Below are 25,863 nucleotides of genomic sequence, written 5' to 3' on the forward strand. Positions count from 1 at the left end.
TCCCTACAGGCAATTTTCCTCTCAAAAAAGCTCTACCCATAGGAGTTCTGACCTAGTAACAAAGAATATCATTCTAACTTTTGGTGTCAGACATGAAGCTAATGCTTTGGGGAATGACAATGTTCCAGAACATGACATGCATCAGTTCAGAATTAGGATAGATAGGTGAAATCCTAAGAGTCCAAGCCTAAGAGTACCCTACATTTGAGCTAAAAATATCCTGAAGTGACCCATCTGTTTTTATTTATAGTTACAATTGTATTTGATTCTAGGTGCTTTTTAAAAGCATCATCTAGGAACGGGTAATGCTGTGTGCATTTCAGTGCTATCTAATATTTGACATAAAAATTCTGGAAGAAACTGAATGGCAGCTGCAGAGCAGTGAAAGATGGAGGTGTGAAAGGACATGTCCTTTCAAAAAATGGCTAGAGCCAAGTAACTAAGGGACTGAATACTTGAATGTCTAATGCATCAAAGGAGAATTGAGGAGTGATTGACTAAAAGTGAAACCGAGAATGAGTGAATCATTCACTGAGCATTTCTGTGCATGAGTGGGTCTTTGTGATTGTGTGAATGGGTTGGACAATGGTTGAGTGAGTTTGGAAATGGTGCATATAGAATTACTTGCATTGAAACACTTCTATTTTGGTACTTTCATTATTTGGTGAAATGAGGTTTGCATCCCCTTGTCATGTGGAAGCATGGTATGATTGAATGCATGTAGATATTTGAGTTGCGGTCTGTGTAAGACCATGTGATGAAAGGAGTGATAAGATGACTGGCTACTGGTTGTGATGGGTGGTATATTTTGGTGCCTCATATGTGGCCCTCATAGCCCTGATGCACTCCTGCCCCATTTTCTCTCTGAAAGTGCTGTGACCTCAACTTCGACATTAGGATAGGAGAACTCCAGAGGAAGCTAGGACCCACACATGTTGCCTGTAATGCTGTTGAAAGTTGAGAGATCCCTGAATATCCATCTTGAGAATCTAACTCACTATAACTAAGACAGCTGTGCACTATTGCTAATAGAGGGTTTATAAAGAGTATCTAAAGAAAGCAGGCTGACAGAAAACATTTCCATTTCTGAGGGAAGCTCAAGGGAAATTTCCTTGGATAGACCTGGGACTTACACAAACATGATGCAAAGGTTATTTCTTCTATATACCTTAGTTCAGTGTTTCTCAACTAGTGAGTCTTCACCCCCAGTTGGATTACAAAAGACAATTAGGTGGGTTGTGAAGCAATGAACATTTTATTACTTTTTTAAAGCAAAGAAAATAAAATTTCCAGAATAACTTTAGGGCAGCCGAAGTCTTCAAAGTTTGTGAGTCCACACAGGTAATTCTCTCCCACTATCTTGCTCCTGGCCTTTACTTCAAGGTCGAGTGTTCTCTGTCAGCCTCTCAGAAAAACACATGTACTTGGAAATGCAAATGTATTGATAGTGATAAGCATATAATAAATTATTTTACTATTGTTAATGTAACGCCATAGTGAACTTTTTTTTAAACTTAAATTAGGGGGTCACCAGTCTGAAAGGGTTGAGAATCACCACAGGCACAGGACATCTGAGTTTGACTGTCTTTGCTTTGCAGTTATTTAAAACTAATAAATGAGACCTTTTCGAGAGAATCTATTTTGTTTGGTGGTTTGTTTGGGACAGTCACTGGGGATTGGTCATACGGGGTGTTCCCAAAATAGGGCAAGATTATTTCATGATCTGATTGCTCACCTTTCACTGGTTTCTATTCCCTTGCAACTTTTTTCTACTCATTAAGGATATTTAAGTGATAACTTAAAGGTTCTTCCCATTTCTGAGGTAATAATGAAGGTGGGGGGGGGGAGCTTCCTTTTATGGACACCCAGTTAGCTACAAAATACTTGTTAGTAGCTGTTTTCTACTTGCTTTATCTGCAAAGGGTGGTGGCAGCATCTACCCATCCAAGGTCAGACAGAAACTGTAACCCTGGGAGTTTAATACAAGCCTGGAGTGGCCACTATTTTTTTTTTTTTTTGGAGTCCTTGCGGGCCACTTGAAGTGCCAGAATGGGGAATCAGCCTTGACACCATCTTTCTCTCTCTCTTCCCACCCCCGTATTTTGCTGCAATGTCCTCCTCATTTCTTTTCCTCAAGTCAACAAGTGTCTTAAAAACCTAGGAACTGTCTTATCAGATTTGGAGTGGATAACACATGGTCTATACTTTTTCTTCCTAAACTCAGGCTTCAGGGGTGTAAAAAATTCTATTAAGGACAATTATGTTATAAGCTTTTATAGAGGAAGCTTCTTTCTAACCTTTAGCAGATGGCGGTTGGCTTTTATGCCCCAAAGCATATTTGTATCCTATTTTATTTAATTCTTAATATTCATATCAGATATATAAATATCAAGAATTAAATAACAGACTAATCCTTTTATGAATGCTGCTAAATTCTTGAGTCCAGATATTCAGCCAATGTAAATTGGCATATCTCCATTGATTTCATTATCATTATGCTGATTTACATCAACTGAGCAGCTGGACCACATCCCCAAAGATATCTTCAGTTCCATAGGTTATTCTTACATACAGAATAATTGTAATATATCTTTGTTCACATTTTTCAAAACCTGAATTACAAACACATTGGAGACACACAGAAGCAAGGAAGTGAGAAGTTAAGCCACCTAATAGTATATAACCTCTGTTCCTTTGTTCACAGGAATGCAATAACCTTAACATACCAGCCTTCAGGCACTAATTTTACCAAACCTCATGTTACTGGAGAGAGAAACTACTCCATAGCTTTCCCTTCCATATACCTACTTCAAAATTCTACCTCCTTGTAACTCTATTAGTTGTGGATCTTTGGTACGGTAAGGTGGGCAGAGTTAAGGTTGTGGTAGTTTTCCCCTCCCTGTCTCTCTTCTTCACCAATTTACCTGGTACCTTCCATTCACATGCCCCAGCCCAGTTTATTTCCCTTTTCCATGACATTTCCAGCCTCCCTATCCCAATAATACCCATAGCACCCCTCTATGCCTCCTGAAAGCCTAGTATACTGTGGTCTTCATTGGTTTTACTCCTAGTGGGACAATAAGAGATGGTGCCCATCTTTGTTAAAGACAGTCTAAATATCCTTCTGCACAAGCTGTTGCGAAATGGTGGCCATCCTAACTGAAGGTAGTTGTGGCCCTAGTTCCAATGAGAAGAGTGGGAGATGGCAGCCATTTAAAAAGGATAGTTATTTGTGAGTTTCTTGGAAGGAAGAAATTTTATGCACTAGTCTTTGCAGACAAACTTTTAGTTATGGAGAATGATGGTAACATTTGACTCTCAATCCTACATATTTCTTATGAAAAATTATCCACTGTACCAGATATACTCAAGGGATCTCTCCCGAGCAACTTGTGATGTGCACCGTTGTTTTAAGGATACATATCAACAATGAAATATTAGAAATGCTGACATCTTGGGCACAGACCAATTTCAAACACTTATAAAAATATTTTGCACAAGACCAAATAAAAACTATATTTAATATTCAAAGTACATAAAAACTGTGTGTGAAATTTCACACAGGATGGCCATGTGTGGGGAGGCTGGAAGGGGGAACACAGGAATTTATGCCCAGTTTTAAGTCTGTTTCAGCACAACCTTAACTATAGAATTGATCATTTTGAGGGGTTTTTTATACTTGCAGGTAGAGGGCAGTGTTGTGCATAGAAATCCTACCAATATATAGTTGCTTTTCTGAATAACATCTGAGTGAAAAATAAAACCAGACCCTGAAGTCACCAATTAAATAGCATGCACACACAGCATGCAGAATAGACTTTAGGATTAAGTTTCTATAAATGTTAGCTCAGTGTCAGTTTTGCTATAAAGCTGAATCTCCATGTAAAATCTGACACATCTCCGAGATGTGACAAGCTGGCCTGGACACTTCCTTGCCTTCTATATATCCCATTTTAACAGCTACATTTATTTGACTATTGCATGTACTTCAGGCAATATTATAAACCTATTCATCTCTTCATTGTTCCTGCTTTACATTAGTATAACTTTTATTAATGGAGTTATGTTGGTGTAAAACTGAAGTAACTCATTTGTGAATCAGGCATTACGCCTCCAAAAAGTGCTGGGGGAGGAGCTGTTTTACCTGAGGAGTGGATTTTGCATGAATTATACCTGTCTTCCTGTTTAACAATGTCTGAAAATGGTATATCTGACTTTCTCGTGTCACGGCTGTTACTGTGAAAAATATGTGATTTGGTATTAGACTGTCACATTCTTATTTATTTAAAGTGAAAGTTAAAAGCCAGTTTGGACCAGGAGCTGATATGTTCTAGGCATTATTTCTTGCACTTTGGCTTATGTACTGGGATTTGGGGATAAATTTTGTACATCTGGCAGTTACATTTTTAAGAAGCAAGGGTTTCATATTGGAGGATCATGCCATATTTGGGCACAATTAGGCAGCACTCTTTGTGGTGTTGGTATGAGTTGTAGATTAAATGATTACTAATCTGAAATGCCTAGAGGCAGTGGTTTTTGAGAAGCTTCACTCCTGGCTGCTTTATTCACTCACTGTTATGACTGACATAAGGCAAAAAAGTAACAACCCTAGGAAGAAACCATTTCTACATAATTCTATAAAATGAAAAAATATGGAAGGTCTATGAACAGGGCTGGCTCTAGATTTTTTTGCTGCCCCAAGCAAAAATTTTTTTGCCTTCCCCCCCACCCCCACTTTTTTGGGGTTTTACACTTGTTTGCACTTTGCAATGTTTTTGTTTTTTGACTGTTTAAAATTTTTTAAAAATGAAAACAGAGAATTTGTAGTTAGTGAAATAAAACAATTTTCTACTAGTGTACTCATTTCATTTTAACAATCACAATTACAAACAATTTGAGTTCAACTATACACTGTAATGAAAAACGTTAGTGTCTTCTGGTGCACCCAGTTTCTCATAAATTGGGTCTGGGACTGGGTTCTGTTCTGGCTGGAGGCTGGGGTGGCACCACTGGGCAGGGCTGGCTCTAGGCACCAGCAAAACAAGCAGGTGCTTGGGGTGGCACATTTCTAGGGGCGGCATTCCACCGCTGGCCATGCCGCCCCTAAAAATGTGCCCCCGCTGCCCCAGCTCGCCTCCGCCTGCTCCCCTGAGCACGGTGCCGCTGCTCGGCTTCTCCCTCCCAGGCTTGCCGTGCGAAATGGGAGGGAGGGAAGAGAAGCAGAGTGGCGGCGTGCTCGGGGGAGGTGGCGGTGGTGGAGCGGGAGGTGAGCTGGGGCGGAGAGCGCTTCCTCTACCCCCTCCCCTGTTACTTCCTGCACTCCCCCCATCCCACCCCCCCGCTCACCTCTGCTCCGTCTGCTCCCCTGAACGCACTGCCTCTCGGGAAACGTGGCATGCCCGGGGAAGGAGGCGGGGCCAGGGATTTGGAGAAGGGGTTCGGAAGAGGCAGAGTTGGGGCGGAGCTGGGGGCAGGGAGGGGCACGAAAAAAAAGCGGGGGTGGCCCAAAATTTTTTTGCTTGGGGCAGCAAAAATCCTAGAGCTGGCCCTGCTGCTGCGTCCGGGCTAGGCATAGACTGGGAGAGGGAAACAGTCTGGTCCGGGGAAGGGGGTGCTGGGGTTTGGTTTGGTTCGGCCCTTGGAACGCGCAGCAAGGTTTGGTTCTGCACAGCCCACAGAGCAATGGACGGGCCTAGCTGTCGCTGGTGGTTGGGGAGGCTGCTGGGCTTGCTCCGGTTCTGGGTTTGGTCCGGTCCCTAGCACGAAGAGCAGCGGAGCCAGGAAGGGGGCGGGCCACGGGAAGGAGGAGCAGCAGGGCGGGCGCTGCCCAGCCTCTCCTAGTTCCCGCTTGCTACCCGGGCACCAGGCTCCTGGGACCGTGAGTCGCTGGGCAGGGTCCACGGCTCCTGCCCAGAACGGGTGCCCCACGGCAATCCAGGAGCAGTCCCTATCACTCAGGCAGGGCTACAATCTCGCCTGCAAGGTGGGAGCCTGCCCTGGCAGAGGGTGGGGAGCAGCACCCCCAGCTCCGCCCATGCATGTGGGGGCAGTGGGTGGGCGCAGCTCCCAGGGGGGAGATGGGATGGCCAGAATGCCGCCCTTAGAAACGTGCCGCCCCAAGCACGTGCTTGCTTTGCTGGTGCCTGGAGCCGGTCCTGTCTATGAAACATTTTATAGCAAAATGGGCTACATTTGCTTCAGCTTTTTTACATGCCTATAATACTCATTCAAAAGCTACACCATCACAGAACTAATTCATAAACTGTCAATAGCAGTTTTATAGTATACCCAACAAAGCTAACGTCACATTTTTGCATTATCTGTATACTCTACACAGAGATCCATATCCTCTGAGAGAAACAGCTTGGGTATGTGATAACACACCAAATAGAAGGCCTGCTTCAGGAGACTGTTCTTGGTTATAAGAATCTTTTGTGCACCCAACCCTCAGGTCTGTTCCCTCTAATGCACACCATCAAAACCCTTATTAACAGAACTAATTGAAACATCAAGAAATGGTCAAAACTCAACTGAATGGTGAATCAAATGTTTTTGAATCATTTTAATTAACCCCTAGTACACCAAGGAACTCTGCAAATTAGTTTGCTTATTTCCCTGAATTCTTATTGGGGTTATTTAATTAACATATTTTTGAAAAGTGATTCCAAAGTTAAGGTTGTATAGAGAATTTGTGCTTGGAGGTGGACTAAAATCCCTCTGTTTTACTCTTTAATGATTGCATTTGTTCTTCAAATTAGGCACAATAAATCTTCAGAGCACAATAGCAATTTATGTAAAAAAAATTTTTTTAGTGGAAACATTCAGTAACTTTTGCAGCGGGAACATTTTGAATGGCTTCCTTTTTATAATTCTCCCCTTTTTGAAAAGCAGCCTCTGGTGCAGATAGTCGGGGTGTGTGTGTGTGTGTGAAGCTGGAATTTGTGGCGACTGTGCTTGGTGAGCTAGGGGAACTTAAAGAAATGAGAAGAAAAACAAAGCAGTGACCCAAATATTGAACAATTCCCAGTTTAGCTTTTGCTTGAGAAAGTGTCTCAAGAATGGCTGGCTGAGTACCAGAAAAAAAATCTCCCATAAATAAATTACTTGAATATTGTTGGTGTTGGTATATAGTATTTGGCCAGCTATAGAACTACATGAATATATATCCTCTACTCCTCACCCCGCCCCCTTAATTGAACAAGATATTTGATGATTAAACAGTACTATTCACTGATTGATATATTCGGTGAATATTATTCAACCAGCTCTACTAAATAGTGGCTAGATGGCCACAAATTACTGCCATGAAAGAACATTTAAACCTTTTAAGTAGTGGGAAGTCTAAAACTTTTACTTTTTCTCATTTAGTCTCTCTCTTTTAACCTCATCCATCTCTCTAAATGTCCCACCTGTGCAGTGAGCCTTTTTAACTGATGCCTCACAATGAATTCTTTCCTGCATAAGTCCACACTCCCATAATGAGCATACATATTTTTCTGTATGTTTTTCATTGACAAGATCTCAGCTGCACATAATTGACAGCTGGTACACAGTTGTGATGATGGGTGCTGGAACTAGGAACACTGGCTTGAAGTGGATTCCATTATATATGAGGTTTACAGTTGATTCACTGGCTTTAAGCACCCCTGCTATACAAATTGTTCCAGCACTTCTGGTTGTGATATCTAAAAGATCCGGCTTGCCAATCAGAATAGGGCTTTGGACAAACAGTTCCTGCAGCCAAAGTCTAATATTTCAGCACAATACCTATTCCCATGCAAAGAGCAGAAATGTCAGCAAAGAAGTTGACCTCATACCCCACTTTGAATGTGAGAGATGTCTCCCTGAAGTCAGTGGGGTTAGGCATGTGCTTAGGTACTCTGCTGAAATGGGTCAGTAAGAACAGAGGAATAGCACAGTGTGAACATACTTGTAAATAAATTCATCCCTATGGGTTTGTTGCAGTGGTATTGTATCTGTGTCGCTCCTAGGATATGAGCGAGACAAGGTGGGTGAGGTAATATCTCTTATTGGGCCAACTTCTGATGGTGAGAGAGTCAAACTTACACAGAGCTCTTCTTCTTCAAGACCTGAAGAGCTCTGTGTAAGCTGAAAAGCTTGTCCCTTTCACCAACAGAAGTTGGCCCAATAAAAGGTATTCCTTCATGCACCTTGTCTCTCTTTAATACCCAGATGAATATCAGGCATTTTACCTGTTCCAAACCCTTGCTTTGGAGAGTGATGTAACTTTCAGAATCAGAAATCCAATTACATTAAAAAAAATGTTCAAGTTAAATGTGGGTCTTGTCAGTGTCTATTTTAAGTGAGTGGTGCTAGTAGTCAAGGGTATAGCAGTATGTTTAACTAGAACAATGTCACTGACCTAGCCCACCAGTTTAGCTCAGCATTTTGAATCAAGGTCTAACCTCTATCTCATAGATATTGAAACTAGAGAGATAATTGAATTACCATAGATCTGATATCTAAGGTGTGATTTCTGTGGGGTTTGTTTGATTTTTACTGAATATTTAGTGATAACTTTTTTGGAGGAATTTCCTAATATTTCTATAGAAATGGACTTTAGGGAACTTTTATAGATGCTGTAGTTCTTCTGAAACTGAATACCAAATATTGTTTTTTTTCTAGATTCTTTTGTCACCAAAAATCCTGGGTTTTGTAGGGTTTATGTTGGCAGTAAAGTAATCAGACTTATAAAGTTAGGCTCCTACCCTGTAAAAGCTTACACAGGTGCTTAAGTTCACACACTGTGAGTAGTCCTGTTGAAGCCAGCGGGGCAATTCAGAGTTCATAAGGGCGAGCATGTATACAAGTTTTAGGGTGCTTTAGGGCCTTTTCTTGCAACCTTTAATCATATGAGTAAGCCCTCCTAATGTGAGTGGTTCCATTGTGGTCATGGATTATTCATGTTACTAAGAGTTGTGGGGTTGTATCATTAAATGCATTTCTTTGATTAATCAAAGTGATTTTAAAACTCTCTCTACTAAAACCAATGTTAATAATCTGATTATAATTATAGTTATTGCAGCTACATTTGGAGTGACTGCCGGGGGGGGGGGGGGGGACGGGGTTGTCTGTGTGATGAGAGTATCAGAAGGAAGAGGTTGCAGTAACTGGGATGGCTTGTAGATTCAGAGATTTCAAGGCCAGAAGGATCAATTGTGATCTATTCTCACCTACTGCATAACACACGTCATAGGACTTCTGAATTAATTTTTGCTTCAAGACTAATAGCTGTGGTTGAACTAGAGCATATCTATATTAGCAAAACATCCACTCTTGATTTGATTTAAAAATTGTCAGTGATGGAGATTCCACCACAACGCTTGGTAAGGTATTCCAGTGGTTAATTACCTTCACTGTTAAAATTTTGCACCTTATTTGAGTTGAATATGCCCAGTTTCAGCTAACAGCCATTGGATTTTTGTTGTACAGTTGTCTGCTAGGTTGAAAAAAACATTTATTATTGGATTTCTGTTCACCATTGTACTGTCTTTGTTTAGACTGCTCACAGGAATGGAGGTCTACACAGGATGGGGTAAACTAAACTTGGTTTTATTTACAAGGCTTTCAGATACATATTTCACTTTCAGCAGCCCACCTCAGCTTGTGGGCACACAGAGCCAGTATATGAGAGTCACTTCCTGTGTCTTTTAATGGGACAGTACACCAGTTCTCTAACTATGCATGAATACTATACTCCCATGTAGGTTCTTATAGATTGTGGTCAAGTCATCCCACCCACCTCTTTGATAAGTTAGATAGGCTGAGCTCCTTGACTCTTTCACTATAAGGCATGTTTTCTAATTCTTTAATCATTGTCATGAGCTTTCTGTGAAACCTCTCCAATTTATTAACATCCTTCTTGAAGTCTAGCAGATGGTTTTGTCTTGACATGCTGGATATTAGGAGTCCAGTTGTGGTCACAGCAGTGCCGAATAGAGACCTAATATAACCTGTCGACTCCTACTTGATATTCCCCTAGTTATACATCCATGCATCATATTAGCCCTTTTGAAACGGTATTGCACTGGGAGCTTTTGTTCAGCTGGCTATCCAGCGTGACCCCTGACGTCTCTTTCGCAATCACTGCTTTTCAAAGATTGATCCCCCAATCCTGTAACTGGGGTCTACAGTCTTTGTTCCTGGATGTAAACATTTGCATTTGAAAGGCATATTGTTTGCTTGTGCCTAGTTTACCAAGCAATCCACATTGCTCTATCAGTGATCTATCTTCTTCCCTAATCTTTGGGTCATGTGGAAACTTAATCAGTCATGACTTCTCCCCTCCCCCGGCTCACTGATTAAAAAATGGTAAATAAGGCTATGAACAGATCCCTTTGGGACTCCATTAGAGAAACACCTGCTTAATGATGATTCCCCATTTACAATTACATTTTGATATATATCAACCAGATTTTAATCCATTTAATGTATGTCATCTTGATTTTTGTATTCATAATCAAAATGTTGTATGGCACTAGTCAAATGTCTTGCAGAAGTCTTAAGTATATTATATCAACACTATTACTTTTATCAACTAAACAAAAGATGATCAGATCAGAGATGAATGTTTTAGCTCCTGGAAGAAAGAAGGATCTTGTGATAACTGTAAATCTTTAAAAGACTTGTACATCACATTAAGCACCACTGTTGCCTCTAAGGTGTGCGTGCACACACAGATCCTAAACCCCATGCACACGGCGAAACACTGCGAGCACAAAAATTTGCACAGAAGAAATTTTTCATGCACACAGCCTATCAAAAATTAGAGGGAACATTGCTCAGCACTGTACAAAATCAACGCAGAACATGTTGAATGGTAAAAAACTGGCAGATCTCAAAACATGATTATAAATGGGGAGTCATCTGTTTCTAGTGGATACCTACAGGGATCTGTTCTTAACTGTATTGACTAGCAAAAGGTCATCAATAACGTGGAAGAAAACAATACAAAATCATTGCTGGCAAAGTTTGGTGATGAAACAAAAATTGGTACACTGTTAAGTAAAGATAAGGACAGGTCAGTTCTGCACAATAAGCCCAAATCGCTCAGTGGTAACCAACTGACTGTGACTTGCAGTGCAAAGCAATAGTTGAGAGCAAATATTTCCTTCAGTTGTATAAACAGAGGAAATATTGAATGGAAGTAGGGAGGTCTCTCACTAAAGTGGCAACAATCATCACTGAAATACTATGTCTAGTTCAGGTGTCTACTCCATTTTTAAACATTCTTTCTGAAGTGTGAAGTTGGAAAAAGTTACAACAATGATTTGGTGTCAGGAAAACCTGCATTATAGTGAGACTAAGGTAAAGGTAAACTGAACAAATCCATCTTCCTTAAGAGAAGATTATGAAGTGACTTGATTGTGGTCTAGAAGAACCTACATGAGGAGATTTCTGTGGTCACTCAATTAGGGTGAATCTCAAAGAATGGGGCAGAAAATTCCCATAAAGCTGGTGGATATTCCAATACTAAGATTTACCAAGCCAGCATAAAACAGCTTCTTTATTACCTTACTGGTTACTCAGAATCCAAACAACACCGTTCCCTTAACGTGATCCTGCCTCAGGCCTCCATCCAGGTACCCGTGTCAAATATGATGAAAATTTCTGTAAATCTTATTTCATTATATAAAAGAAAAGATTCTACCAATTCCAAAGGATCGGACCAATGGTGGGCAACCTGCGGCCTGTGGGCCACATGCAGCCCATCAGGGTAATTCGCTGGCAGGCTACCAGTTTGTTTATATTTGCATGGCCATCTGTAGCTCCCAGTGGCTGCAGTTTGCTGTTCCCAGCCAATGGGAGCTGCGGGAAACAGCGTGGGCTGCAGGGCCATGCTGGCTGCCACTTCCCACAGCTCCCAGTGGGCACGGTTCGCTGTGCAAATATAAACAAGCTGTCTGGTGGCCCGCCAACAGATTACCCTGATGTGCTGCAGATTGCCCACCACTGGATCGGACACATTACCTCTGAGGTTAATGAATGTTTCAGATTTTACCCAGATAAATGCTACAGCCAATTCTTATTAACTAAACTAAAATTTATTAAAAAATGAAAGAGAGAGTATGTTTAAAAGATCAATATATATACCAGACATGAGTTTAATTCATTGAGGTTCAGATTCATAGCAGAGATGGTGAGCTTTGTAGTTGCAAAGAAAGTTATTTTAGAAATAGTTCATAGGTTATAGTCCAATGTCCAAATATCATATTCAGGGTGGAAGAGCATAAGTGGGACCTCGGTCTTGTGACTCAAATTTCCCTTGAAGAAGCCTAAGCATATCTGAGATGACAGAATCAGGGCCCAAGGATCCCTTATACAATTTCAGGTCTTTTGACAAGTTGGAGTTCCTTATGGAACACAAGGTAATTACGATGACTTTGAAGGAGGTCCATCACCTGTACTTAGCTCTACAGATTAACATAAGGCCATTTGCTTGTTTCTTCACCATTCACAGTACATTTCAAAGACAGATGAATACCTAGATATCCCAGGTTTACAACTCATTTTTGATCTCTGAACTATCAGAATACAGCATAGACAGGGACTGTTGATTACATTGTTGACCCTACTCATACATATGTAAATACACAAAAACACAAACATGATCTCTCCACATGTCTTTTGAGGGTTATTTATTTTGAAGGATGTTTAACCCTTTCTAGCCATGCATCACAGTCATATAACTTCATGGTTATTGATACAAGCCATTTTCTAAACTTGAGGTTAGAATACTTGCTGATATTAAGATATTTTTGTGTGTATGTAATTTTTTTTTTTTGCTACATCTCAACTCCCCACCCTTCAGTGCTTTACCTTTGGTTTCCAATGTTTTTGATCCCTGTTCCCTAACAAAATCTTTCTTTTGAGGTACAACTTCATTTCAGCCCTGCAGCATACCAAATTAACTGGAGTGGAGTCCTGAAGCATCTTTTGGTAAATGGTTAGCTGCTTTGGATGACTGCATAGGGATATTGCATAGTACTTTGGGGTGACTAAGGTTACACTACTACAGCATTATTTTAAAGAACAAACCACTTAAAATAGAAGTAGTTTTGCTAAACTGCTATTGTATAATCTCTTCTTTAGCTTTTTTTCTTCTTCTTCTAAAGGCATGTTGCAGGCAACTACTCTTGGATTTAATCAAGAAATGAGTGACCACTGAAAATCTGTAAAATTATGTTTAATTATCAGAGCCTTTCTTCAGTTACTTAAATTGTGCTCTGAATGTTTTCTTTTTAGGGTGTTGCTGTTTAACGTTTAGAATATAAACTTTTTCAAAGTAAAACTATAGTGAATAATGGGTAACAATATTCAAGTCACCATAAGGGAAAATGACAGAGGCAGATTTCATAAAAATGCCAACAAATGCAAGCTAAGGGCATCTGCAATTTATCTGCCAAGGCTCTAAGCAATCATCCAAAATAGCTTTGTGATTTTACTTTCAAAGCTATTATCTTGAACCTAAATAAGTATCTGCCAATAACTATCAGCTAGGAGGCTGACCTTTCTCTGGCTGAGACAAAATCTGCACAGTGTTCTGAGAAGGTTGAAATACATGTCTGAGACTGCTGATTCCAACTTAGCAGATGCCCTTAGCTGGCACTTTGTGACTTACCTATGAGGTCAGCCTTCCTGTCATTGCCTTTATGACAGTGCTGCAGAGCTTTAATGGAGATATGCTCAGTTGATAATTGCTACTCACTTCTACCCATGGCTAAAGGGAAATTACCTATGAAAATATGGATGATAATAAATGCCAAACTTCAATCTTTTTACAGGTAATGAGACCTTATTTAAAAAAAGTTTCATGAGCTTATCATTATCAGTTTTGAGTGATATCATTGCTCCTACACCAGCAGGCATATAAAGAATCACATCAGGTTATCAGTCACATAACACTGCCATGTTATATTATGTAACGCAAAAAAGGCTAAGATAAGCTGCTGATTTTGGACAGAGTACAGAATAAAGAAAAGGAATACTTGTGGCACCTTAGAGATTAACAAATTTATTTGAGCATAAGCTTTCATGAGCTACAGCTCATTTCATCGGAGTGGAAAATACAGTGGGGAGATTTTATATACACAGAGAACATGAAACAATGGGTGTTACCATACACACTGTAACGAGAGTGATCAGGTAAGGTGAGCTATTACCAGCAGGAGAGCGGGGAGAACCTTTTGTAGTGATGATCAAGGTGAGCCATTTCCAACAGTTAACAAGAAAGTGTGAGGAACAGTGGGGGCGTGGGGGGAAATAAAAGGGGGAAATAGTTTTATTTTGTGTAATGACACATCCACTCCCAGTCTTTATTCAAGCCTAATTTAATGGTGTCCGGTTTGCAAATTAATTCCAGTTCAGCAATCTCTCATTGGAGTCTGTTTTTGAAGTTTTTTTTGTTGAAGAATTGGGACTTTTAGGTCTGTAATCGAGTGACCAGAGAGATTGAAGTGTTCTCCGACTGGTTTTTCATTGTTAAATTCTTGACATCTGATTTGTGTCCATTTATTCTTTTACATAGAGACTGTCCAGTTTGGCCAATGTACATGGCAGAGGGGCATTGCTGGCACATGATGGCATATATCACATTGGTAGATGTGCAGGTGAATGAGCCTCTGACAGTGTGGCTGATGTGATTAGGCCCTATGATGGTGTCCCCTGATTAGATATGTGGACACAGTTGGCAACGGGCTTTGTTGCAAGGATAAGTTCCTGGGTTAGTGGTTCTGTTGTGTGGTGTGTGGTTGCTGGTGAGTATTTGCTTCAGGTTGGGGGATGTCTGTAAGTAAGGACTGGCCTGTCTCCCAAGATATGTGAGAGCGATGGGTCGTCCTTCAGGATAGGTTGTAGATCCTTGATGATGTGTTGGAGAGGTTTTAGTTGAGGGCTGAAGGTGATGGCTAGTGGTGTTCTGTTGTGTTGTTTGTTGGGCCTGTCCTGTAATAGGTAACTTCTGGGTACTTCTCTGGCTCCGTCAATCTGTTTCTTCACTTCAGTAGGTGGGTATTGTAGTTGTAAGAATGCTTGATAGAGATCTTGTAGGTGTTTGTCTCTGTCTGAGGGGTTGGAGCAAATGCAGTTGTATCATAGAGCTGTAGACAATTGGCTGTAGACAATGGATCATGTGGTGTGGTCTGGATGAAAGCTGGAGGCATGTAGGTAAGTATAGCAGTCAGTAGGTTTCCGGTGCAGGGTGGTGGTTGTGACCATCGCTTATTAGCACTGTAGTGTTCAGGAAGTGGATCTCTTGTGTGGACTGGTCCAGGTTGAGGATGATGGTGGGATGGAAATTGTTGAAATCATGGTGGAATCCTGAAGGGCTTCTTTTCCATGGGTCCAGATGATGAGGATGTCATCAATGTAGCGCAAGTAGAGTAGGGGCATTAGGGGACGAGAGCTGAGGAAGCGTTGTTCTAAGTCAGCCATAAAAATGTTGGCATACTGTGGGGCCATGCGGGTACCCATAGCACTGCTGCTGATTTGAAGGTATACATTGTCCCCAAATGTGAAATAGTTATGGGTGAGAACAAAGTCACAAAGTTCAGCCACCAGGTTTGCAGTGACATTATCGGGGATAGTGTTCCTGATGGCTTGTAGTCAATCTTTGTGTGGAATGTTGGTGTAGAGGGCTTCTACATCCATAGTGGCCAGGATGGTGTTTTCAGGAAGATCACTGATGAATTGTAGTTTCCTCAGAAAGTCAGTGGTGTCTCGAAGATAGCTAGGAGTGCTGGTAGCGTAGGGCCTGAGGAGGGAGTCTACATAGCCAGATAATCTTGCTGTCAGGGTGCCAGTGCCTGAGATGATGGGGCGTCCAGGATTTCCAGGTTTATGGATCTTGGGTAGCAGATAGAATACCCCTGCTCGGAGTTTTAGGGGTGTGTCTGTGCGGATTTGTTCTTGTACTGGGTTTCTCAATGTCGATTTCAGGATGAAATTTTATTTCTAGGAAGATTGCAGTGATTAGTTATAACTAGAGATGGAGCAAAACTTTCAACTTCTTCCATTTCACTCTGGGTTTGGATTTAAATCCTCCGATCAAATCTGCCTCTGGGATTTTGGTTCCAGACAGGATCTAAAAAATGGAATGGGCCTGTTCTTTAATTCTGGGTTAGATGCAGCTGAAATCTCATGAGAACTGCTCATCAGACTTGGGTACTGTTGAATCCAAATCCATACTCTGGCTCTAATTTATCCTCCGTGACTGCTACCCAAACCAGCCTTAAACCTGATCCTGATTTAAACATCTCCTTGGTACATCTTTGTCTATAGCTGTTTGTAGAGCTAAATCAATTTTCTTTTTCCTTGCCCAGTGATTGTTCATTATGGGGGCCTTGCAGTAGGTCAGTTTCCATGCTGAAAGAAATTTGTCACAGTCAGGTCTTGTGTAATTTATTTCCATATGTCCATGTTCTTATGCTATGTGCACTTATCTTGTTACTCTTAAACCAAGTTATATCCAACTGCACACAGATAAGCCCTGCTCAGTCACCCTGAACTACTACCAGGAACAGCTGCCTTCACACTGTCTTCAGGAGCTCCAACTGTCCTTACTTACTTCTCGTCCTGGTTGCCCTATTGCCCTCCTGTGAGGGGCCAAAAGTACAGCAGCAAATTCACCCTCAGCATAGCTATGTCTTGGATCAGTTGCTTAATAGATTCATTTACCAAGGCTTGATCCTGGTTAACTGCTCAAAGTCAAAGCAAACAAGCTTTGTGTGGGGGACCTGTGAAGGGGCTGGTAGGACAGAATATTTACCCCTCCAATCAGGTATTGATAAGTAGAATGCAAATGGTGATAGCTACTCTGCAGCCATCACTGGCTCCAGTAGCTTGCCGCATCATCCATCCCCCCTGTGCGCGCCAATATGTGGGGGTATTCATCAGTGGATCCATGTCTCTCACCTGACTTTTTTGTTAGAGAAAACCACAGTATTTTATGACAGGTTTCAGAGTAGCAGCTGTGTTAGTCTGTATTCGCAAAAAGAAAAGGAGTACTTGTGGCACCTTAGAGACTAACAAATTTATTTGAGCATAAGTTTTCGTGAGCTGTAGCTCACGAAAGCTTATGCTCACAGCTCACGAAAGCTTATGCTCAAATAAATTTGTTAGTCTCTAAGGTGCCACAAGTACTCCTTTTCTTTTCACAGTATTTTATGGAAATAGATGTAGATCTACCCCATTTCCCTCCTCTGGTCTATCTGTACTTCAGTGAAATATTTGATAGAGTACCTTAAGGGAAACTGTTTAAATTAGAAAATATAGGCTTTAGTGCAAGGATTGTATGCTGGGTAAGGAACTAGCTAAAGGAGACAACAGGTTGTGCTGAAAGGAGAACTATTGGACTGGAGGGCGGTTTCTAGTACAGTTTGTCAAGGATTGGTCTTGGAACCTATTTTATTAAATATTTTCATTAATTATCTTGGCAAAAAAAGCGTGCTAATGATATTTACATAAAGTAGGGAGGCATCCTTCAATCAGAAGAGGATCAGAATTTTCTACAGGAAGAACTGGATGACCTTGAGGACTGGAGTAATAGAAGTGAGATGACATGATTAGTACAAAATGTAAGGTTATACACTTAACAGAAATCCTTATTAGTCTCAATATGCTGGGGACTTGAGAATGGCAGAGAAAGACCTGGGCATATTAGCCGATCATTGGATGACCATGAACCACTAATGTGATGGGGGTGAGGGGAGAAGCAAATACCTCACCTGCTACATCCAACGACTGTGTTTCCAACAAAGAGAGAAGTATTAATTCCACTGTACGTGGCACTAGTAAGACCTCACCTGGAATACTGTGTACAATTCTGGTTACTCATGTTCAGGAATGATTGATTCAAACTTCAAGAAGTGCAGAGAAGGGCTGCTAGGATGATCAGAGGAATGGAGAGCATATTTAACAAGAAGAGATTAAAAGAGCTTGGGCTGTTTAGCCTCGCAAAATGAAGGCTGAGGGGGATATGATTGCTCTCCATAAATAATTTAGGGGGTAAACAGCAGGGAGGTTGAAGAGCTATTTACCTAAAGGACAATGTTGGCACAAGAACAAATAAGTGTAAACTGTCCATGAATAAATGTAGGCTGGAAATTAGAAAGCTGCTACTCATTAGAGGAGGAAGGTTTTGGAACAGTATTCCAGTAGCAGTAGTGGGGGGGGGGTGGGAGACGAACAGCCTAAGTAGTTTTCAGACAGAGTTTGATAAATTTATGGATGGGACTATATGATGGGATTGCCTGTGACAGCAGTGGACTGGAATCGATGACCCAGGATGTCCTGTCTAGTCTTATACCCTTTGGCCCTATGTTATGGCAGGTGGCACCATCACATGTAGTCTGACAAGATTTTTGTTAACTTGTGAGCAAATGTTCAGTCACAGAAAGACTTAACAGGTTTGTTGGGGTGGTTTTTTGGTATTATTGTGCAAGCTTCTGAGCAGGGGAGCTGTGCAAGCAGTAGGAGTATTTGATCTTTGCCTTGGTCTCTGATTACCTCAAGAATTTACTTTAAGTCACTACCTGAGAATCTGGCATTAGTATTTGGCTGAGATTCCTAAAAGAAAGGATTGCTTGCTTGCTCTTTTGTGGCCACTTGTCTAGGCACAGAAGTGTATATATGTAAATAAAATAAATTACAGTTAGAGCGTATTATCCCAGACTCTCACTGATTTCTCTTCCCCTGGGAAGCTGACCTGTAAGGCCCTGGTCATTTGCTACCACTTGGCACAGGGGCACAATATTTTGGATAAGTATTAAAAGTAGTATACTTTTAAAATGAGGGATTTCCTGTTTCTTCCCTGTTCCCCCCCGCCCATGGTGCTGAGGAGTGTTTTGAACTCCATACACCACTTGCTTCACTGTATTTACAACTCTGAATGGTGCTAGTCCCTTTTTGATGAGAGCTGCCCTTTTATTGACACTTCCCAGAATGAAGTTATGTCTGATGTATTTGTCACAGTTAAGGGCAACTGCTCCTGTATTCTTCCTCTGTGGTCCAGCAAAAGCATCCACTCTAGGTTCCCAGTCTCCTCTGCCATCACGTCTCTTGGGTGGAGACCTGCACCTCTCCCCATCCTGACACTGGTTTTTTTTCAAAGCTGCACAGTTCCCTGCCTACCCTGTGATTTCCCAGCAGCCCAGAGTCTGTGCACTTTGTTGTTTTTCCTCTCTCTCTCTCTCAAAGCTATAAAGGGTGACTGCCCACCATTATAAATTACCACACAGCCCTTTATAACAAGCACGTTTATTCTTAAGGTGAAAGCATTACAATGAAAATGTTAAAATCAACCAAAAAACCTACATGCATAGTGATAAGCTTACCAGAGATTCCCTCCCAACTCAAGCAAGGGCTCTGCAAGGAGTCAGTCCTTCAAACCCCAACAAAGGGTTTTCCTGTGGTTACAAATTCATAAGTTTTTACTCATGAACAGTTCAGTTTTTCCTTTATACAGCTTGGGCCACTTATCTTGTCTTCGTGTAGCAGGTGATAGACAAAGGTCCACTTCTCAGGGCATAGCTTGAAAAGGTTGAGTCTTGCATAGCCAGAAGTAGTACATTTGCATTCACCTCACCCTGGAGATTTCCTGAGACCCCACTTAACTTTGTCTTAAAGTTCATTCTTTTCTGGCACTCTATTTTAACTAAACCTTTAAAGTTCATAACACTTCCCATGGTATACATTGGTCACATCTCCCCCTGTAGATGTTGCATACAATTCTACAGTAAGGCATAAACTTTACATTTGTAATAGAATTGATTCCAAAGCTACTTCAACTTGATTCAATAAGGTTTATCAAGGATATTGCAGAAAATTGTATCTGTCACAGTAGTCTAAAACACAAGAAATGCAGCTCAGCATTTGAGTGCATAGGAAAGGCAGGATGCTTTTGAAGCTCTAGTGAGGCGCAAGAAATTTTAAAGTATACATTAACCATAACATTAAAAAATAATGGTTTTATCTCTTGGTGTCAAATGCCACCCCCACCCCCAATGGACAACCCATCAGCCAGATTCCGCAAAAGGCAAATTTTTAATTAAAACAACTGTATAGACCATGTGGTTTTTAAGGCTTCTTTCTGAATGTCAACCAGCAGCACTAAGATATGTGAGCTGTTCTTGATTGTCTCAAAGGGATGTTAACTCTAAAGCTTAATTATATAAAATTTTAAGGACCAGATTTTTCAAACAGCTTTCAAATTCAAGAACAATTAGGTTATTGCGTGTGTCAAATGTGAGCAAAATAAATAAATAGCGCAGAACAAAACAAATAAAACTGCCCTTCAGCATTTTGTTCCAACTCAGCAATAGTTAACGCAACAGCAACTTTTACTAGCTTAAAATACGACTGATACCGTCAAAGTTTGTGATATTAGAAGATTTGCAGTGTAAAATCCAGAGAAGTGTTCAGCTCAAACACAATTTTAAGCAGTTCTGACTCTACCCCAAGTATAAGAAAGTGGTACAACATACATAGGAAACGAGAGGTTCTCCATGTAAACTATGTAAGCAATTGCTGTAATTGGTACAGGGACGTTATGCTCCATGAATTTCCATGAGAAAAATCTCTGACTGTGGTCGACAATATAAAAAAGGTTAATTACAATAGCACACTTTAGGGAGCTGTAAAAATTAATATCACAGAAGCAAATTGATAAAGTGATTTACAACATTTTCACCAACCCTTTTCCTGTCTGATAGCAATTCCAGGATCAAGATAGTAAAGATACACTTGTAGGGGAACATCTGGTTCCTTAGCAAATTTTCCTGAGTCGTCATGTTCAGGGCTTATGCCTCTGAGATGACTGTATTATCTGATAGCGCAGCCTTCAGCTAACTTGTCTTTTTTCAAAACATTTATACAATGATTCTTTTATTAGTGCTCTCATAAACATATGCATCATAGATACTTTCAGCTGCATGCTCAGATAATATGGTGTTAGAGGCCATGTAAGTGCCTAGATGGATGGAGAGATTAATAGAACATAAAATTTAAAGCTAAATAAGGCTCATTAACCCTTTACAGGACCATTAAGGGAGCTCTCAACCAAGGGAGACTGCTTAAAGCAGACCATAATCTCCCTGGCTGGTCTTAAGGAAGTACAGAGATTCTTTATTACTTACCATTTTAACATTTCCCTTAAATCTTGCTGAGAAAACAGATTATAATTTCACTGTATTTACTTTCCTTCCTTCACACAATAATACAACTTTCTGACAGGCTGGGCAAAAAACACAGAAGTGATATTTAAAACTAAAATTTATACACATGCAACTTTAGAATAAACACTCCTTTTTAACCTAGGAGAATCTCTTACTTATTAGATAACAGACTGGGGTTTAAGTGTCTACTTTGGGAGATCCTCAAAGATGCTGTGAAACACACAGAGACAGATGGAGGCTGAGCCTTTAGTACATCTCCCACAAGAATAACAAAGTTGCTACTTCTCTGGCTATATCCACAGTTGGAGCTGGAATACACCTGCTTGTGCTAGCTCTCATCAAGAGAGCACGCTCAAAATAGCAGTGTAGCCGCGATAGCACAGGCCGTGGTGAGCCATGCAATGAGCTAACCGCCTCAGACCTTGTGGGTACGTACTCGAGGCAGCTAGTCCATGCTGTCGTTTGCCACTGTCCGTGTTACTACAGCGATGCTATTTTTAGTGTGATAACTTGATAAGCGCTAGAGTACCGAAGTTGGGAGTCACAACCCCAGCTCCAAGTGTAGATGTAGCTTTTGTTTCTTGGGATTTTTGACTCACAGTATTGTTGTTCAGATGAAATCAGGTGGGTGTAGCAGAAGGCTTGAGCTCTTCGCTTCACACGTGGGGATCCCTTTCTTGGTTGTAGACTTCAGGCTTGATGTAGCTGAAAGTTGGTCTTTCACCTTTTCTTCCACTGGATGGCCTGTCTAAGGCGATAGGGGAATGTCTTTCCATATTGACCATGTTACATGAGAGAGAGAGAGAGAGTGCGCACATATCATTTTCCTCTGCATAGTATCTGATTTTTATGGGGATTATTCTCCCCTTTACTGCAGCTCAGGGGTCAGCTTTGTATCTTTAAATTAGGGGGTTCCAACGTAATGGCAGTAGTTTAACTTGGCCCATCCCTTTGGCAGTGGGTGGAGTCTCTGTCTTAGGTCACTACAAGAACCACCATTGTGGACTGGAATATTTTGCACCACTTGCTGGAGGTGACCACACATAGATGTCCCTTCCTGAACAAGAAGTGTGAGGGCCTATGCTAGGAATTTGGTAACAGGCTTCAGTATAGGCCATCAAACACGAAAACCATATTTGCTCTGTCATAATTGATGAGTTAGCTACTTTTCACTCATGTACTCTGGTACTAGGTGAAAAATTAGGGAGGTGACTGCAGTCTGGGTACAAGTTCATAACCTTCCCCACTAACGTAAAGACAGAACTTTGACATTTGTATGATGCTAATTTCAGCTAGTATAGAACAATTAGTTATCCAGCTCCGCCCAAATGTGGACCATATCTCTAACATGTGATAAGGCTCCTCACATGTTTTCCTGGCGGTTGAACCTCTGGCTTTCCATTAGGCCCCTTCGTGGTGGTTATGCATTCTCTTCTACTTCCCAGCTTCGCAGCATAAGGAACTGAGCTTCAGAGGAACACACATAAATCAATAAACATATCATGATCATCCTTCCCCCATAAATCAGGGGATCTGACAGAGAAACACTGAGCATAGATGAAAACTTGTCGTCTTTAGGGGTGGCATCCAACATCCTTAGACTGTTTACTGTCCTATCATGCAGTGAAACTTTAGCCTTCATAATTTTGAGAGCTACGGTATGATACAATTCTTAATACACATCTTAACCTCTAGGTCTGGTCATAAAGTGAATTATCTGGTTTGAAATCCAATAAGGGCAGGAGAGTATTTTTTCCTATTTTAAAATGCAGATTAAGTTTAAAAATTAAAATGTATAGGAAGGTTGCTTAGTTTTCTATTGAAATCAGGATGAATAACTTTCATGGAAGGGTTGAGCTGATTACTTGCTGTACATCTAAAGAACTCATCAGATGAAAGCACAGATTGTACCCAGTATTTCATCTTGGCTACACCAATGTAAATTTGAAATAACTCCATGGAGGTCTTTTGATCACTGAGCAAATGCAAGATGACTGATTTTTCCTAAAAGGGTGAGATGATTGTATCAGCTTTAACAAGTTTTTGGGCCATAATTGATCACATCTAGGTCCACAGATGAGCCTAACAGGCCTCTGACAAGAGACATAGGACCAAAGTTTGCTCTTACTTACACTGATGTAAAGCTAGAGTATTGAAGTTTCATTACAATCAATTAGCAGAACACAGTAGTAGTGTTCTGATTGAGACTCCTTGTCAACAATTGTAATTCAAGGAAAACAAGAATACCCTTGACTTGCCAAAGGGGGATTTTTACCCGAAATATTAACACACTAATAGAAGAACATTTCAGCCAATATAATAAGATAGGTACACTTATGTTGTTTTTGTATATTTAAATAATCAAAATATCACTTCTGACAAAATATCTGTTCATTAGTTCAAGTAACAGTGAAATCAAAGTTGTTTACATTACTACTTCTGTTAGAACTAACCGTAATAGGCTTGTGTAGTTTCTAAAGCCCAACTTTCATTGTATCATAGAAAAAAACCATTGTATTACTTTGGCATTTGTTTTGGTATTTGTCCATATGTGCACAGGTTTATGTAATATCTGAATGAAGAGGGTGTCATACTGTCATCTTTGCTATCCCTTTTACAAAATAGTTTAATTGGGAAAAAATTCTCTTTGCCTTTAACTTTATGGGGCTACAGTTAGAACTTTACTAAGGCTTCTATTTATAGCCATTTTTTAAAAAGCGAAAAATAAACTACTCCCTCCTTTTTATGGTTGGTGCAAATTACATACATAAATCTGTAAGTGGTAGCTCATGGTGTATACATGCATAAAACAGTATGCACAAGGGAAAATGTGGATAAATATAAATGTCTTACTCATGTTTTTAAAGTATTTCTACTCAATATTTTTACCATCATGAAAACAAACAAACTGATGAAAATAAGCAAATAAGATATGTAGTTAGTACTGTAAAATATTTGCTAATGTCCATTGAACAATATCTGGGTATTCTAAAGACTAGTAATGTAGTTATTTGTCTACTTGTACTACTCCTAGCAATTTAAAGGGATTTCATTTCGTGTGTGTATGGAGAAGAAAATCTGTAGAGAAAGAGATGGTAAAATCCTGACCTTACTGAAGTCCGCTTCACCCACTGTTGTGTTTTTGTGTGTGCTTTGCTTGTGAGTATCCAAATACTTAACCTTAAGCTAAAAGGCACACAAAGGGGTTACATGTGAAAACAGATCCCTGACACATTGCTTTAATTACATATTTGGTTTGTACAACTTCATGCCTGAGTAAAAGAACTGTACAAAATGGGACCCATCACCCACTCTTTTTTGGGTACATCCATATTGCATCTGGGAAGCACAAGTCTCAGCTCAGGTAGATGTACAGATGCTAGCTTTGATCAAGCTAGTGGGCTAAAAATTGCTGTGTGGCCAACTGAGTGCAATCCCCTCCAGAATGCCAGGTCAGGATAATGTCACAACTTGGGTGACCTGGCTGAAAGAAAATATTTGGTTTAGGTTTTCCTTATGGAGGATTAAAAGGCGGGGGGGGGGGCGGTGAAACAAATTTTTCTGGGTAAACGATTCTTGCAGAAGCCAGATTTTCTATCAAAATCATTTTTTGATGGAAAATTGCTGACCAGCTGTAATAATTTGAGGCCTAGAATGAGGACAGCTGGTGAAATGTACAGGTAGAGGCTAATCCACTTTGGATCCACCCCTTTGAAGGGTATCACAAATTTAGGGTGCTTTCTCTCCTCATAATCTCCTGCTGCTGTCACTTGTACGCTGTGGGCAGGGAAGATCAACCCCAGAGACAGTAGCATCACCAGTCAAAGGAAGGCAGGCAAGCAGCAGCAGCATGGAAGGCATTGTGGCAGCAGAAGCAGGGAGGTAGATCTTCCTACTTCATTGATCTCAGTGTGGCTGAGAGCAGAGCAGTTACTTGCCACTGAGTACATGTTTTGACTGAATGTGAGCGGGATTTTAGCAGGCAGGAATCTGGGTCTGGTGGAGATGAAAGGCTAGCTTGTGTGAATGCTAGACTTAAGGGCTTAGTTTACTTAACCATGCGGAGGTGTAAGACTTCAGTCATAAGAACATAAGAATGGCCATACTGGGTCACACCAAAGGTCCATCCAGCCCAGTATCCTGTCTACCGACAGTGGCCAATGCCAGGTGCCCCAGAGGGAGTGAACCTAACAGGTAATGATCAAGTGATCTCTCTCCTGTCATCCATCTCCACCCTCTGACAAACAGAGGCTAGGGATACTATTCCTTACCCATCCTGACTAAGAGCCTTTAATGGACTTAACCTCCATGAATTTATCCAGTTCTCTTTTAAACCCTGTTATAGTCTTAGCCTTCACAACCTCCTCAGGCAAGGAGTTCCACAGGTTGACTGTGCGCTGAGTGAAGAAGAACTTCCTTTTATTTGTTTTAAACCTGCTACCCATTAATTTCATTTGGTGGTGCCTAGTTCTTATATTATGGGAACAAGTAAATAACTTTTGCTTATTCACTTTCTCCACACCACTCATGATTGTATTATATCTCTATCATATCCCCCCTTAGTCTCCTCTTTTCCAAGCTGAAAAGTCCTAGCCTCTTTAATCTCTCCTCATATGGGACCCATGCCAAACCCCTAATCATTTTAGTTGCCCTTTTCTGAACCTTTTCTAAT

The sequence above is a fragment of the Caretta caretta genome, chromosome 5 (genome assembly GCF_965140235.1).
Source record: "Caretta caretta isolate rCarCar2 chromosome 5, rCarCar1.hap1, whole genome shotgun sequence".
NCBI lineage: Eukaryota > Metazoa > Chordata > Testudines > Cheloniidae > Caretta > Caretta caretta.